The 5825-nt window shown below is 38.3% G+C and overlaps 1 pseudogene; it reads left to right on the top strand.

The window, feature by feature from the left end:
- Positions 1-318: 318 nt before the first annotated feature.
- On the top strand, positions 319-2644 carry LOC122653885 (annotated as a pseudogene).
- The last annotated feature ends 3181 nt before the right edge of the window (positions 2645-5825 follow it).

The raw sequence follows: 5825 nt of genomic DNA on the forward strand, positions 1-5825 counted from the left end.
TTACTTTTCCCGCGCAATCTCCACGGCATCGGACGGTTGAATACTCAAGGAGTAAGCTATTTCTTGTCGATTTCTTGTACTAATCGAATGCTTAGTGTCTTCAGCAGGTCAGCATCTCATGGACTTGTAAAAGTTTCTCCTTTACACTCCATTGTGTTTATCTGGTTCACCAATTTCCTGTATTTAATTCGTTCCCCTTTTACAACCGACGCCAAACCTGACAACTTTGGCCAAAATTTAGACAGAGAATCGATACGTAAGATTGTTTGAGAAGAAAAATGAGTAGATTCTTGGGTAGAGGGGTTGTTCAGTTCAGTTATGGCGCCAATTAAAATATCCAGGATATTGGTAGAGCTAAAGTTTTTCAACTAGGCTAGGAAACAAGCGGGTAATTGCCATACAAGAGAATCGTATTGTATCCTTGTACACATATTATTTAGGGCCAAAATGTATTTGATGCCCAAGAAGTTCTCAAAGCATTAATTTGTTCGAGGTAGTTTCCATCTGTTTCGGATGTTTTTGACATTTTGTGGTCCACTAAGAATGTTTGCAATTCAGGTTACGGAGTGTCTGATGATGCTCCGTTTTGTATCTTGACGGAATTGGGGTTACTCAAAGAAGCAAGAAACTGTTTTTCAAGGATGAGTAGGTTGGGGACGCCCTAGTAAGGAGGAATGATATGATTCTGATTGAATTAACTAAAAGAGCTAGGGTAGGCCTAAAATGACCATAGGAGAAGTTGTGAGGAAGGGCATGCATTGTTTGGGTCTTGTACCAAGTATGACCTCAGATAGAGCCTGTTGGAGAGCAAGGATCCATGTTGCAGACTCCATTTAGATGAGATTCTCTTGACTTGTTGGGTTGTGCCTCTTTCTTTTTACTGTCATCTTTCTGTTATTTTCCATTTTCATTTGCCATCTTCCATTTTTCATTTCTCATCTCATATTTTTGTTATTTTTTTGTTTAGACCTTAGTTTTCCCTTCTTTGTTTTGTTGGATCTATGTAGCCAACCCATTAAGTTGGGATAAGGCTGAGTTTTTTGTTGTAGTAGTTTTAAATTATTCCCAAAGGCTCGTTCATGTCTTCTGCCCAGGCTTTCTAAGTCGGGACAGGGAGAACTGTCAAGGAAGTTCTTTGAGGAAATGCTTATAGCCAAAATAACCCCATCGGTTTTTACTTGCAATATAATGATAGATTTGATGTGCAATGATGGGGATTTCAAAACAGCAAGAGACTTATTTGCTCAGATGGAAGAGTTGGGTTTGACGCCAGACAATGTCACTCAATTCTCTCATTGATGGGCATGGGAAGCTTGGACTATTGGAGGAAGCTGTGAGTTTATACAAAGAAATGAAAGAAGTAGGTTGTGATCTAGATGTGATTAAATACAATGCTTTCATAAATTGTTTCTGTAAACATGGAATGATGCCTCGGGCATTTAGGTATCTACGTGAGATTAAAAATGGGCTCAAACCCAATGTTGTAATCTTTAGTACTTTCATTGATGCCTTCTACAAAGAAGGGATGATGCAAGAGGCAATCAAGTTGTTTGTCGACATGAGATTGGTTGGCCTTACTCCCAATGAGTTCACCTATACTTCTTTGATTTGATGGAAACTGTAAAGCGGGAAACCTAGGTGAAGCCTCAGAATTGTTTAAATAGATGTTTCATACAGGAAACAAAATTAAATATTGTTACCTATACGGCTTTAGTAGATGGGCTCTGCAAAGAAGATAGGGTAGAAGAAGCAGAAGAAGTTTTCAAGGTGATAGTAAAAGATGGGATTGTTCCTAACCAGCTATTCTACACTACCCTTGTTGATGGTTATTTCAAAAATAAAAAGGTGGAGAAGGCCTTGGATTTGTTAAAAGAAATGAAGAGAATCCATTGAACCTGACTTACTACTCTATGGGACTTTTATATGGGGTCTCTGCAACCAAGACAAGGTTGAAGAAGCTAAGCTTTTAGTTGGGGAAATGAAGGAATTTGGCATAAAGGCTAACCATGTCATATACCCTAACGGTCGTGGATGCTTATTTCAAGGCTGGAAATACAAGAGAGGCTCTCAATTTGCTGCATGAAATGCAAGATTTAGGTTTTGTATCCAATATTATAACTTACTGTGTATTAATAGATGAATTGTGCAAAGTTGGATCAGTTCAGGAGGCAACCTATCATTTTGTTAAGATGGTAAAGACAAGTATACAACCAAATATTTTAGCTTATACAGCCCTATTTGATGGTCTTTGTAAAAATAATTGCTTTGAAGAAGCCAGTAAGTGTTTGATAAAATGTTGGAGAAGGGTATGACCGCAGATAAAATTGCTTACACTTCTGTCATGGATGGGAACTTGAAGCTTGGAAAGCTTGATGAGGCATTTGATTTGAAGAAAAGAATGGTTGACTACGGTATTGAACTTGATTTGCATGCTTACACGTCATTGACATTGGAGTTATCGCGATATGGTGACCTTCAAAAAGCTAGGAGTGAGCTTGATGAGATGATTGGGAAGGATATTGTTCCTGATGAAGTTGTTTATTGTTGTCTGATAAGGAAGTATCAGGAACTAGGAAAAATAGATGAAGCAACTGAAGTGCAAAATGAGATGGTGAGAAAGGGTCTAATCAATAATGATGGTTAATTTTCTGTACCAAAATGAACAAACTTAGGGTCAAAATGCTTGTCCATCACCTCTTTGTTGTTATTAGTGAATTTAGTTTGCCAAGAGGATGGTAGCATTTCACTTACCAGAAGTGCCCAATAAATGAGCGTAGTGGGCAATATGTCTTTGTTGGTGACAATGACTAGTGGAGAAAATTATAGTCAACACTGGTTTGCTTCTCCGACCTATCCATCGACTCCCTGCTCATGGGAACTGAAATGTGTGTCTGATGGTTCAATTCAAGCATCTGCTACAAAGGTTGGCTATGGCCCAAAGCATTTGCAACATTTCTTTGATTAAAAAAACTATATTTATTCCCTTGTAGTACTAGACCATCCTATCTCCTTAGAACAAGAAGAGTTGAAAGGCATTGGTTTCCTCATTTTTTTTAATGTAAGAATTGAAATAGCTGCCACCGCAACAGTAGTTCCATCTCTCTGATTCTTTAATCAGGTCATGCTGATTTCCCAAAATTGGTGTTCATGTCTTACATATTCTATTCAGTAAATTGTTAACACCATTTGAAGTATAGATGTGATTATGTATTTTCACTAGTTGTATTTCCACAGGGCTGATGATCATGAAATTTTTGGCAGATTGGTGGGTTCAGTAGTGGCTGACAAATATGCATTCAGTATTCTTCTTCGTGCGGGACAAAAACCATGCCCTAGGCTGTATCCTTCTTAGTTGTTCTTTTTCTTATACATAGTTCTCCTTTCTTCTGTGTCTGCTGAAGCTGATTAAGTGGGGTTTAAAATGATATGAGCCTCGTATTAATTCTCATTCGACCGCAATTTGTGAGAAATTCAGAATGGTGAAACTGTGAAAGTGCAAAGTCATTCATGGTTGGACAAATGAATTTGACCATATTGAGGTTGCAGACAGCAGCTCCCTGCTGACTTTCACCCTTTCCTGATCCCAGCTGCTAATGCTTTAGGTTCATCAGATGCTGAGGCTGACCACTTCATTTTCATAAATGTTTGGAATAGTTCCAACTGTTTCTTTTTCTTCTGTAGTCCTGTCATAATGGAATAATTTATCCTCTATTTTCTACATAAGACATTGGACAAGCTCCATTTGAATGAACGAATAATAACTACATCTTACCTCCAATCAAATTACTGCAATTATTCAACTGTTATATAGAAGATTTGGCATCATAGCTGATGCTAAAAGGGAACTCCAATTGTGGAGGGGGGATTGGGGTTTCTTTGTAGACTCCCTGTCTGGACTGCACATACTTGTATAGCATCTGGGCTCAGGTTGCATATTTAAATTCAGGTAATAAACATTTTCTGGCAAATATGTTTTGAGACACAGGGTCCAACAATTGGTACCACTACCAGTTTGGTGTAGCATCTAGGGATGTTTATGATAAACCACTTAGTCCTCCCCCCCCCCTCTACCCCCCCTCTGGTAGAGGGCCGGTGGAGGAGAGAAGAGAATCTAAGAAGAAATCGCACAAGGAGAAGGGGGGAGAAAACTCACACACAGCCCGCAGCCCGCAGGCTAGTCAGACAACAACTCAACTATTCCATTATAATCAATCTATCTCCAACGATGGGGAATTACATCATATATAAAGAGAAATAAAAGACTCCTAAAAATAAAATAAGACTGCCTCTCTAACTAGGAAACTGATTCAAATAAGGACACTAAGAAGAATTGGGAAACCAAATAATCTTAGGTAGCTAACAGAATAAAATAAAGTAAAAAAGACATTATTTCCCCAAATAACACACAACAACAACAATTACTACTACTCAGTCTTATCCCAATTTGATGGGGTCTGCTACATGGATCCCAGAAGAAACATAATATCAAAAATATAAAAGTAAGGGGAAGGAGCACACAACAACGACACAAACTCTAAGGCATCAACCCACTTAGCTATGAACCGCATCTTAACTGCCCAACAATGAGCCCCAGAACTCGTGTAAGGAGTGTATTACAACAACAACATCACAACAAACAAAGCCCAAATATATGGGGTCAACGACATGGATCGTCGCTCTCCAAACAGCTCTATTTGAAGTTATACAAGTAGCAAGGCCTAAGCTAACCATGTCTTTCTTCACCACTTCTCCTCTGGTTAACTTAGGCCTGCTTCTAACTCTTTTGGTTCACTCAATCTGAATCAGGTCGCTCCTTAGAACTAGGGCAACCAAAGGCCTCTGTTGAACATGGTCATGCCACCTTAAATGACTCTCTCAAAGTTTATCATGAATCAGAGTTATTCCCAGCCCAGCTCTAATATGGTTATTCCTTTATCTTTCCTAGTTTTCTTGCACATCTATCTCAAACATCCTCATCTCTGCTACACCAAGTTTATTTATATGGCAGTTCTTCACAGCCCAACATTCTGCGCCGTACATCATAGCTGGTCTAACGATACTCCTATAAAATTTTCCGTTAAGTTTTAAAGGGTTATGCCGATCACTAAGTGACCCCGGACGCATTTCTCCATTTTATCCACCCTATCTTAATCCTCTGGGCTAGATCAAATAACATATATTCCCCAAACGGGTTTGGATTGGTCCAAGGTAGTGCACCTGCATCAATTACCCCGGTGTTGAGAAAAATTCGCCCATGAGTTTTGTAAAATGAGAGAATCAGCACCACTCGATCGACAATCACAAACATCGATTTTGATGGGGTGATGATCCAACTCATCTCATGATTAATCGTCACAATCTTTTGATGGTTGTTAACAAATGGTGTCTCTTTGATGGGAATCTAAACTTGGGGTTTCACAACCAAGGTTTAAAGTATCGGTATCGGGTATCATATCAGAAGGGTGATTTTAAGAAACATATCGTATCATACCATATCTTATCATATCTTATCGTACCGATTCAGGGATATGTATCGTACCTTATAGATACGCATGGATATGGTTAAGATACACATGGAAATACAATTTCGGAGCAAAAAACAATATCAATAAGCAATATATAACATGTATAATGCATATATACTCAAATGAAAAACAACTTATAACGAGACAAGAGACTTTCATCAATTTGAGTTCAAATCCTTGCAAATGATCAAGTTTGATGCATCAACAAACTTAGTTTTATCAAAATCTATCGTTTTATAGCAAAAAAATAGGATTAAAAACCATGATTTAAACAAAAAGATCAAGTTTTTCTAAAACCTA

Source organism: Telopea speciosissima, chromosome 1 (genome assembly GCF_018873765.1).
Source record: "Telopea speciosissima isolate NSW1024214 ecotype Mountain lineage chromosome 1, Tspe_v1, whole genome shotgun sequence".
NCBI lineage: Eukaryota > Viridiplantae > Streptophyta > Magnoliopsida > Proteales > Proteaceae > Telopea > Telopea speciosissima.